The sequence below is a fragment of the Macaca fascicularis genome, chromosome 2, assembly GCF_037993035.2.
Source record: "Macaca fascicularis isolate 582-1 chromosome 2, T2T-MFA8v1.1".
Classification (NCBI taxonomy): Eukaryota; Metazoa; Chordata; class Mammalia; order Primates; family Cercopithecidae; genus Macaca; species Macaca fascicularis.
The window spans coordinates 166,460,426-166,472,709 of NC_088376.1; positions in this window are offsets into that span (position 1 = coordinate 166,460,426).

A 12,284-nucleotide genomic window follows, 5' to 3' on the forward strand; every position below is an offset into this window, starting at 1 on the left:
TAAGCCTGAGAAATTCTTGGTAAAAATCCAAGTAAAGATATACATAGACAGTTCAGAGCTCACAGGATAAATCTGGGCTGGAGACATAATTTGTGAATATTCAGCACAGGGATGCCATTTAAAGACATAAGTCTGGATTAGATCAACAGGAAGAAGTTGATAGAAAAGATGGGTTTGGAAGGAATATTGAAATACTTCAATATGTATAAATTTGGTGGAGGAAATGTCAGCAAGGAAGTCTGAAAAGAAATGAATAGTAGGCTGGGAAGAAACCAGAGGGGTATGCATTATCATGGAAGTTGAGCAAAGAGAGTGTTTCAAGAAGAATACAATGTATGGTGTGGAATGCCTTCTGTGATAGAATTAGGCAACATGGAAACCATTAGTAAAAAAAACCATTTTGGTAAAATGTAAAGCTGGAAACCAGATTGGAGTGAGAAAAACAGTGAATAAAAGGTGAGGAATCTGAGCTATGATGGAGAACAAGAAAATAGTGAAAGAGATGGTAGATAAGCGGAGTTTTTGTTTATTTTCTTTATGCTTGTTTTTCTTTTTCTTAAATGATGGGATATACAAAGTATGTTTCAATATGTATATGTTTAAATGTTTTCATGGAATGTGAATAATCTAGTGGTGAAAGAAAGATTTATCATGCAGTAGAGAGAGGAAAAACAAAAGAGCAAAGTTGTTGAGAAATCATTTTAGGATGAAACTCCCCAGTACACAGGTAGAGAGGTTTTGGCTTTTCTGGGAGGAGGCAAGTTTCTACACTGAATTACGAGGGCCAGAAATGCAAATTGTTTTTTCCAAATTGCTACTGAGAATAAAGAAGAATTCACTCTAATGCGGAATCTTAGAACAAAGTATAAGGCAGGTATCAACTTGGAGGGATGAGAAAAGTGGTAATGTGAGTTTGGAGAAAAGTGATATAAATAATAAATTCAGAGAGGGAGAAAGAAAAATTGTTGAAGGAAGATGTACAATTCTGGCATTAATCAGGGTCCAAATGAGCTTATGACTGTGAATTGAAGTGATACCAGTCATGCTGATTGTATGTTTTTCTGTGCACCTCCTCCTGCCCCCAGCACTATTTAGCTACTTCTACATAGGCAAGGCAAGGGAGTAGGGGGCATAGTGAAGCAAGCACAATGAAGGGGAAGAGAGGAAGGGATTTGTGGGTGATTATAATTATGGCCTGTGGAAGTAAAGACAGATGACTAGCATAGCTAGACATAACACTCACCTTATCCTCTTCCCATTTGAATATTCTTTTTATTTGCAGTTTTAGTCTGGCACTCTTTCTTACTGTTTTAGGAATCTTCTTATGATTTTAAGACTTATTTCTTCAACACAGCAAACTTCCTCGAGGAAAGGGAATCACCTCCTATTTCACTTTTGTTTCATCCTAAGAATAGGCATACTGAAGGTGCTCAATAAAGTATACTAAAGCAGTGAATTGGGGGTTGTTATGGGATCTGAACTCCTTCAGAAGTTTTACATTGAAATTATTTATCCTACTGCCAGAAACTTATCCCAAGAAATATTTGTTTAGTGTGAGTATTTACAGATACAGTACAGTAATTTTAGTGGGATTTTAATTTAGGCTTCATGTAGTATTCCCAATCCTTCTGTTAATTGCACTGATTACATCCTCTGGCTGATTACACTGAAAATTGCTATCCATGCCTCAGGTCAGGCAATGAGAAAGTTGTGGGTTGAGTTGTGAGGGAGGATAAATCGGTGTAAATTGAAGTAACAAGCAACTGAAAATAAAGGCAGGGGATGTTTGGAGAGAGTGTGCTGATTAGTTACCATGCTGAGCATTTTGCCTTCAACAAAATCTAACTCTGTGGGCAGACTGAAAGACTAAACTGCTGACTTATTGTGATATCACATTGGCCCTTGAAGTAAAGTTACCAACTCTCTAAATTTTATTTTGTTTTATTTTTACTTTAGCTAAGGAACACACCTATTAATTTATCCATAAAGAGTGTTTCTCTCTGCAGTAGCTAGTCTCGACTTATTGTTTAAATTGTCAAAGTGTGAGTCACTTAACTTTAATCTGACCTTGCATGTACAGTGGAATCTTCTATGTGCTAAGTAGCAGTACAGTGTCATCCTTAAGACTTTGGGGTTTAGAGCAAGTCCCATTTAGTCTTGAGTTTTAACTTATTTGAGTATTATCTTGAGTTTTGAGTCTTATCTTATCACTAGGAAGAAGAAAGCTGGAAGAAGAGATAAGAAACCAATAGTCAAAGCAAGGGTTTTTGTAGGGCTGGTATGTTCTTCCAAATATAAGAGCCTTGCATAAAGTCTGTAAATGGAAGAATGAAAAAAAGAGAAGATGGATCATTTAAGCATATCTGTATTGAGCTGATGGCATATACTGAAAGTCTCTTTCAAGCCATGTATTTCTGTTTTGGGCTCTGTTCTATTTGGTATTTTTAGCGGTGACTTGGATAACAAAGCACAGGGCCTGCTTGTCAAATTTTCAAAAGTCTAATTTGTGAGGGATATCAGATACTCTGAATAACAAAATAAAAATTCAAGACTGTCAGCTTAAAAAGTGAGCTAAAGGTAACAAGCTGAAAATCAATGGGAATAAATGTGAAGTCCCACACTTAGATGAAAACATCCATTGCACAAGACAGGTTGGGGGAAATGGAACTTAATTGCAGTTTATGTAAAAACAAGCATTGATCGTTGGCACAATTTATGACAGAAAGCAAAGAGATCTTATACTTGAGTTAATAGAAATATAGCCTCCAGATGGTCAGAGGTAAAAATCCAAATGTACTCTGTACTGATTAGATTACATCTGGAGTCTTGTATTTAGAGTTAGCCAATATATTTTCAAAGAGTCATTGAAAACTAGATGGTAATCAGGTGGTAGAAACATTTGTACACCACCATAGGACCTGATTAAGCTGGGAGAAGAAGAGCTAGTTCGTGAGTACACAATAGTCATCATTTTATTTGAAGGTTTTCCACATGGAAGTAAAATTAAACTTGTCTCCAAAGGCCAAAACTTTCTTCATAAATTACACTTAAATTTGGGGCCAAATTTAAGGAACTGTTTTCCAGCAATTAAATCTACTCAAGGATTAAAACGGTTTTCTGAAACAGGAAACATCCTGACAGAACAGAGGCCAGAAAAGAGTCTGGCAAGAAGGACATAAAGCAAACATTGGCATTCATTGAGGGTTTGGCCTGTATGTAGATGATCTCTAAGGTCCCTTTTAACCCTGTGGCTCTACAAGAGGGAACTGGATTTCGAAAGCTGAATCTTTATAGTGAAAACGTGTTCCTTAGTGTTAGCTGTCCAGGCTGATGAGTCGTGCACATAGGCAGCGTTTTCTTTTGATTAGCTCATCCTTGTCTGATGGACAGGTGTTGTTTCCAGTGAAGCTGGCTCAGCTTTCTTTGTTTTAGTTACTTTGAAGCAGAAGGATTAATCCCCTCTGGAGATATTTGCTTGTTTTTGCTGTCAGAGCAGTCACACTTTTCCCTTTGTATCTCTTAGCTTGTTTTTTGAAGTTTAGCTTCACAGAGAAATAGGCCTCATGTTTCCTTGGTGATTCACTGAGTCTAGATAGTCCCTCCTGCGCCTCCCCAAACTGCCACTGATGGTTTCTTCATCCTGGTTTGCATTTTGGCCGCCACAAAAAAGGATAAAACACCGACCACTCTTTGGGCCAAAACGTCACAATTTCTTGCAAAAAGTATCTCTCAGAGGTCAAAACAGGCACAGGCCAAAGCCCTTTCTTTCATCTTTTCCCCCACCTTTATTTGAGGTGCCTTCTGTATGAGAAAATAAAGAAATGTTAATATAAGTTTATATTTTAGAAATCAATGCTTTCATCAGAAATAAATAGAGAAACTCTATATTAACCCACTTTGTAAAAGCATTAATAGTTTACATGTAAGGCCTTTGCCATTTTTGAGTCATGGCAAATTGCCCCTTCTGGCCTTTCTTCCACAGGGCACTTTTTTCAAAATAGGATTATTGTAAAGGCATGAACTTAATAACACATTTATAAAAATTGAACTTGAATTAAATGGAGTAAAATATTATAAAATCTCAATGTAAATAAAACTACAAATACATATGTCGGCTTTATTACCAAAATGCATTTTGTTAATGCCATATGAAATGGATAATTTAAATCAAATGTAAATTTTTTCCTGGAAAGTATCTGGCTCAAGAGAATAAGAACATAAGGCACAGACTGAGAAAAAATATTTGCAAAAGATACATCTGATAAAGGACTATATCAAAATTATGCAAAGAACACTTAAAATTCAACAATAAGAAAACAAACTCGATTTTAAACTGGGCCAAATAACTGACACCTTACCAAGGAAAATATACATATGGCAAATAAGCATATGAAAATTTCCACATAGTATGTCATCAAGGAAATGCACATTAAAATAACAATGAGATACCACTACATATATACTAGAATTCCTAAAATCCTCAACACAGGTAATACCAAATATTGGCGAGGACGTGAAACAATAGGAACTTTCATTTACTGTTAGTGGGAATGCCAAATGATATAGCCATTTTGGAAGACAGTTTGGTATTTTCTTACAAAACTAAACATAATCTTACATGTTATCCATCAGTTATACTCTTTGCTATATACCCAAAGGAATAAAAAACAAAAGCATATCTACACAAATGTTTATAGCAGCTTCATTCATAATTGCCAAACATTAGAAGCAACCAAGATGTTCAGTTGGTAAATGGAGAAATCAATTGTGTTACATACAAAGGAATATTATTCAATGTTAAAAAGAAATGAGCTATCAAGCCATGAAAATGCATGGAGAAATCTTAAATGCATATTACTAGTGAAAGAAGCCAATGTGAAAAAAGCTATATGCTGTATCATTCTGACTATTGACATTCTGGAAAAGGCAAAACTATGGAAACAGTAAAAAGATCAGTGGTTGTCAAGGGTTTGGGAAGAAGCATGAATATGCAGAACACAGAGGATTTATAGGGCAGTGAAAATCCTCTGTACAATGCTGTAGTATATACATGTCATATATGTCATTTTTCAAAACCCATAGAATACACAAAACCAAGAGTCAACCCTAATGCAAACTATGGACTTTGTGTGATTATATGTCAATGCAGGTTCATCAATTGTAACAGATGTACCATTCTAGTGGGGCCCATTGATAAGGGGGGAACTATGCCCTTGTGGAGGGAGGGGCCATATAAGAAATCAGTGTATCTTCCTCTTAATTTTGCTGTGAACCTAAAAATTAAATCTTTAAAAAATAGTATGTGGCTAGTATGTAGCCATTTTTCACTGCTATGTCATATAGTTGGAATAAAAATACCCTACAGGTCTTGCTATTTGAAATGCAGTCCATGTACCGGCTTCATCAACATCATCTGGAAATGTTTCAGAAGTTCAGATTCTCAGGCTCTAACCCAGGTTTAGTATGTAAAACTGTACTTTAACAAGATCCCCAGTGATTTATATACACATTAATGGTCTTGAACTCCTGACCTCAGGTGATGAGCCCACCTCGGCCTCCCAAAGTGCTGGGATTACAGCCATGAGCCACCATGCTTGGCGTAGTCTAGCTTCTTAGCTATGCCAAAGGTATCTTTATAGCTCATAAGTGTTCCAGGACAGTTCATCATGAGTAGAAACCTTCTACAGATTTAGGCTTAAAACTCTAGTTAGAAACAACAGTGTTCATACCTGGTTTATTATCCATGTAGATCTCTATTAAATACTTAGCATAATGACAGGTGGGTGAAGGGATCAGGAGCCCGGAACCTGGCAACAAAACACAAATGACATCTCTCAGCAGACTTGAGCTCCATTATCTTAAGAATTTGTTTCAGGTTATATGATAAATATCTTGCAAGGGGTGTTATATTATGTTAAGTGGGTATCAACATCTTGCGTTAGTGAATGACCTTAGGGCTGCTGTTAACAGGTGGGGAGTGGCAGCATGATGTTAATACAGCACCCAAGAAAAAGTACTTAACCAGAGAATTTAAGAAGGAATTATTTCTCTCATTGGGTCATCTATAGAATTTTGCCCTGATTACAGTTTGTGTCTAATCTGCTCCAGGAAAGAACAAGGTAACAGGTACAATGAGGTGGACTGCTAATTAAAACATAGCCTTAAAATCATTATCCATACTGTGAGTGATTACAGTTTACATTGTATTAAAATTTTAAAATCCAGAATAAGAAGAAAGGGGTTATGAACTCAGGGTTAGAGATATTTTTGTGTGTGTTTTAGAAGTAATCTTTAGCTTTTTCTTATTTAAAATGAACTCATAATGAAACACAGTCACTTTGAAAATTTGATGGTGTAATGCATGTAGAAGCACTTGGTAAACTGAAAAAGACAGCTCAAATATTATATGTCTACATACAAACAGATACTATTTATTCTCTCGCCATTCTCTCAATGCAGGTCAACCCTGATTGTAACCTAAAAGCATGAAATGCAACTCTTTCTCTCTAGGCTTCTTTTGTTATTTATCAAAATTTACAATTGATGAGAAAACGCCCCCCCCACTCCTTACCCAACTTAGCGTATCTCTCTCCTTTCTTCAATTCTGTCCTCTTGCTCTGCTTATTTCCCAGACCATTCTAAAAAGTTCCCTCTCTTCCTTTGGCATTTATATTTTTCAAATGCTTGTAGACAGTTTTCATACGCCACCTCAGTTGTTGCTTTGCCAAGCTATACAGATTTAGTCCTTTTCATCTTTCCTCATAAGTCACTGCCTCCATCTCTTTAATCATTTTTCTTGCTGTTCTCTGAATTCCATCCAATTTGTCGATATCTTTCTGGTAGAGAGGTGCCAAGAACGGAGTGTACAGTGTGGCTAAGGAGCCGTGTCCATCACTTCTCAGCCAGATGGGATGGTTGTTACTTCAGAGGACACACTGAATCTATACTGGGGGCTGAGATAAAGGAAAAGGAACCAGTAAATCTTGAGAAAGTAATTCTATAATTCATTGTCCCTAGGGATGATAAAATAAGCATTTAATTAAAAGATGTGTTTCTAGTTTTGTGACTAGCAGATGCTATTTTGGTGACAAAGGCAGAAAACTGCATCATTTAATAAGATAAGAAAACACAAGAGCATAATGCTGTAAATCAGACCCTTTCTCACATTTGGAGAAACAATTGTAAACTATGAACAATATTATCTTGAAAATGCTTTTAGTTATTTTATTCAGTATGAAAGCAGACAGGAAATTCGGATCAAATAATTTAAAACATTTAATATATTTCTTGTACCATGCTAATGCAGATAATAACCAATTCATAAAATGTGCCTCACAAAAAAAGGATAAATTCTGTAAATTTATTTTTATTTATAGTTTCCATCAAAGTTTTTTAGGTTATGTTTCAAGATTTAGGTTTAGGTTTACTTGCAGGATGAGTGACAGATTAAAGTATGAATATTTTTTATGTAGGCTTTTCACAGTTAATACTCAGAAGCAAGTATTTTCTAGTGTATTAGACTGAAGCTGAATATAGATATTTCACCAGATGCTTTATTGAAGCTGAGTTTTGTTACAGCCCTAATTTATCTTTAGTGTTTTGCTTTATGCTTATGTTTAAAGTTTTACTGTACTCATTGAACTGTGCTTGATCATTAATAATGGCAGCTATCTTTAATGAGATGCATGTCACCCTCTAGCAGGTGGTATGGTCTAATAGTCTGAGGATTGAATTATGATTCAGAAAGGAAATATTTCTTATATGGGACTACAATGTAGAATGAGAAAACTGCAAGTATCTTAAAAATGGAATATAACACTTGAATAGGAAAATGAAAAAATAAACAAATCAGGTTTCCTGAATAATAATCATGCCCTCTTAGTCCTGAAAGGAGAAATCACAATTCACATATTGCTATTATAGAATCTAGCAGAAACTTGGTCAATAAAGTGCTGACATCTTTAGTTAAGATAACCCATGTGTTACTTTGTGCTAGAAGGAGGAGAAGAGAAATAGTTCCTACAATGCATGTATGTTTTCTAGCATTAAAGCTGCAGAGAAAATAAATATGCATGCCCTTACTTCTTAGAACTCCAAGAACATTACTGAGATTCTGTTGGTCTACACACTACCAATACTTACACTGATGGTAATTCTTAGATATTGGCCTAGTCAGAGTACAAAGTTTAATTATAAATTCATATTTTCTCATTGATACCTTTATCCTAAAATTCAGGTTTTGAAAATGGGAAAGTAAAATCCAGAAATATAGGCACAATTAACAAAGCTATGTAATTGGATTCATAAGAATGAAAGTTTGGGTCTTAGCTTATCCAGCCATGTGACCTTGGGAAGCACTCTTGGTTAATGCAGTTTCTTAATGGACTAATTATCTACACACTTCTAATTCCCAGGGTAGTCAGGAATATCTAAGGGGTAATAGTAAGGAAAGTGCTGTACTGAAAGGTACAATAATTCTTTATTGTTTTTCATTTTGTGGTAAAGGTAATCATGTCTCTTTACATGTCTTTCATCTTCACTCTAAGGTTTACTCCAAAAAAAAAAAAAAAAAAAAAGCTCAGAAAAGATTCAACTCTGCAAACATATTAGTTTTGCTTGTAAGTTTCAGAGTAGTGAATGGGAAAGTAATTTGCATTGCATGAAAAGTAGTACTTACATTTATACTTTTCTTTCATATCTGTTTTATAAATTTAGAGTTTTAAAATTTTAGTAGAGAAATAAGTGATAGAAAATTATTCTAGTCCCAGCTGAGACTCTTCTATCTCATTATATGGCTGTACCCTAAGTGCATGGTTAGCATCACTTTTCTGGTCACTTCCCCCTAATCTATTTGGTATAAGAAGGGGTTTATACCTGCTCCTCTCCCACATCTTCATCTTGACTCTCTCTTCTGCAGGGCATTTTCTCTCCTCCATCATTCTTTGTGTTTCCATGGTCCACTGAACACTTGTTGCTGGTACACCAGGGAGGTTACGGGTGGCAGACCCCTTTCAGTACAACTGAGACCTTCCAAATGGCCTTTGCAGAGAGGGAGTAGACAGAATGGAGGGCAGGTCCTCTTTCATCTTACATTTGTGGGAATTGTAATCCAAAATTTATGTGGGCGTATATATGATACCACTGAAATCTTGGGAAACTATTTTAAAATTTGAAATTTGTGGGAAATTTTTATTTGTATTCTAAGTGTTCCTTGTTTAAGAGAAATGTGCTCATGGTTCGAGTTTGCTTGAGCATGACCTGTGGGTATAGCAATTTTAACATTGCTCTTTTCTTCCTTGATCTCTCCACCATTAGCAGAGGCCCTTCTTGTCTAAACCACTGTCAAACTTATCTCTACCTACATTTTAGGACACATTATTCTCTACCTACAGAAACTGATCTTATCATCTTCCTACCTCTAGCAAGATATATCTCCATGTCCTAAGTCTAGAATAATCTGGAATCTGTTCCCAGAGGAAAAGCTCAGGGTGGACTTTGGTATTCCTTGTGTAACAGAACAATCTAGGGTGTCATAGGAACATCGTTTGTGATTCCTGTGAGGTCACAAATGATTTCATCAATATGCGTCTTTTGAAGGGGGCGTTTTTACTGGTTAATTGCTAAATCACATACATAGAAGCACATACACACAGATCCACATGCTGCCTGCTCAAGAAGGAAACACTAATTCTCAGAGGCAGATCTTTCTAAATAAGAGTTCACAAACTAGTAATCCACTAGCCAAATTCAGCTCACATATATATTTTATTTGGCCCATACAGTTTTGTTTATTTTTAGAAATTGCACCAACACTAAAAACGGATGCATTTGATATAAAAATCCACATTTCTAGCTTTTCTCAAAAATATAATAAGATCTAGATCCACTAGACCTATAATTATTCTTGAGAAAATTTGGCTAAGCTGAGTAGGGGCTGCCTTCTATAGGCAGTGTGTATGGTCTTCATTCAGCCATGGTATGTTACTGTCCCAACATGGAAGCCATGCTAGTTATTAGTCTTCACTGCGTTGATTTTCTTATCCATAAGAAAAAAAAAATCCATTTCTGCTTTCAGAATCCATGATTCTGAGCTGTGGAAAATCAGTTCAATGTTCTAATTTTTTGCTAAGCCTGTTTAGTGGCAGTAACCAAGTTAAAATTTGTTATATTTTCATCCATAACAAACCTGCATTTTTGGACCACAAAGTGAAAATAATAAAGAAGGAATAAAACTGTAAAAATCCACCTGATCAAAATAATAATTATTATTATTAACAAGGGGTAAAAATGTAGAAAGACATATTTATTGGATGGATGACCATCACTGAAAAAAAAAGTTAACCCGCCATGTGCTAAAGCAAGAACAAAGCATATTCCATTTTTTCCAATTCAGAATGCCTTGAGTAGATTCTACATATAAGTAATCATAGACAAATTATAAATTATACAAATGATGTTGGATTACTTGAATAAAGAGAAAACAAAACAGACTTTATGTTTTCTCAATTCTTAAGATGTAAGTTTCCTAATTGTGGTTGGGGGAGTAGGAATTAGAAAATATTAGAGATGGAATGACTCTTGCTAACATTTAACTTCTCCCACATCCCAACATTTACTAATGAAGAAACTGAAACTGTCCATAGTAACACAATTCATCTATTGCAAGGACTAGAAAACAGGATTTTAGGTTTACAGATAGTGCTGCCTTTGATCATTAGAAATTATTATAAATCAACACATGGAATTGGCATTGATCTTTTATGTTGGCAGTCTGCAAGATGTGCCTTTATTATTTTTCAATAAGTCTTAAGGCAGTCATTGGGCAGGGAGGATGGTCCTGCTATGGAATAGGGAGAAACAAATCAATATAGTTTTCATTTTTATAGAATGCTTCACCTCTATAGCTATTAGACCATGAGACTTTATGAACTAAGTTTAGCCACTGCTCTTTTTACCAACATAGTAGAGAGAACACAGCCCTGGTAGTGAAGGTCAACAACTCTGATTTATCAGCTGGCTCTACCTAGTATTTAATTTTAAGACTATGACCAGGAAATTTAATCTTTCTGAACCTCAGCTTCCTTATCAGTGTAGTGAAGATAATGCTACTCAGCTTGCGGACTATTCACTTCTTCATTGAAGAAGTGCATATTAAACCCCAACTATGTGCTAGACGTTGTTCTTGGTGCTAGTGGAGAGCCAGAAAACAAATGCTGTACCTTACAGAAGGCAAGGTAGTTGTAAGGATTGAAAGAATCATCTGCAGTGGTTTCTTACACACAGGGCATGTTCAGTAATGTACATTGTTCATTTTCTCTCTGATTCTTTTCCAAAACCACAACCTAAAATCAGGAGAATCTTTGCTCCTAAGTTTCAGTATAGATTGAGAAAATAAAAAATATAAATGGCTAAGAATAGAACTCTGTGAATTTTAAATAGCCAACCAAGATCCAATTTTTGATCTTTGTGCCCTGCGTGAAAGAGGTAGGTTATGTAAAACAAGAACAAGTGCACAAGCACCTCCAATCATACACTTTCCCATGAAAACATGCACAATCTATTCTTTGTCAAATGTAGAAGCAACTCCTGCAGTACTTGTATTTCAGAATTTTTCTATGGCTCTTATAGCAAATTCATTGGCATTTTACTTTGTCTTTGTTTCCGCCAAAAAAATTATAAGGCAGAGTAAGATTCCCATTCCTCTAAGTTTTTATACACTAGGATTGGGAGTGGACATGGGTGATTAATCAAGAAAAAATTCTCATATCTTCTTTTGATCATCATCTCTGAAAGAGAAAGGAGAAATTAAACAGAATTAGTCTGCTGTGAGGAGATCTTGAAAGCATTCAGGAAGGCTAACAAGAGAATCGCTTTTTTTTTCCTCTAAAGGGAATGATCTGTTGGTAATTGAAGTAAGGAGTGAAAGTAAACACTGTACTAGGCCTCTTATAGGTGTTTTCATTAATTCTTACAACACATAATCCAATAATGTGAAATATAAATAATAGAACATTGTCCAAAAACACCCCACACAATTTAAGTATAGGTTTGAATTATGTTTATGTTACCTCTGATTAGGAAGCCCATGTTTTTCCACTGCATCATAAGTGACATTCATCACATTCCCTTAGCCATTGTCATATGTGTGTGACAATGTTTGAGCTTTGTTTCATTTCAATCCAAAGTATACTTTCTTTGGTGTTATGTACAGCTATTTAAATAGTGACTTCTCCCTATTATAGGATCATGGACTAATGAAAAATACATCCATTTCAGACCTGCTA